Source organism: Penaeus monodon, chromosome 19 (genome assembly GCF_015228065.2).
Source record: "Penaeus monodon isolate SGIC_2016 chromosome 19, NSTDA_Pmon_1, whole genome shotgun sequence".
Classification (NCBI taxonomy): Eukaryota; Metazoa; Arthropoda; class Malacostraca; order Decapoda; family Penaeidae; genus Penaeus; species Penaeus monodon.
In genome coordinates this window covers 15631594-15631817 of record NC_051404.1, presented here as the reverse complement: position 1 = coordinate 15631817, position 224 = coordinate 15631594, and positions in this window count along the sequence as shown.

Sequence of the window (224 nt, the reverse complement as noted above, 5' to 3'; positions counted from 1 at the left end):
AGTTATTATTCTAATTCTATCATACTTCCTATCCTCCCTTTCTAGGTTTTTAGTTTCCTTATATACAACAATGCCTAGTAATATTTCCCTTCTACTTTGTCTCTTATATGCAAAATGATTTCAGATTGTTTCTTTGGACGAAATCTATTCTTCATCCCCTTTTGGAACAAGATTTTACAGAGTTCTAATTTTTGGATTGCAGTTTCCACCTCTCCTGCAAAATA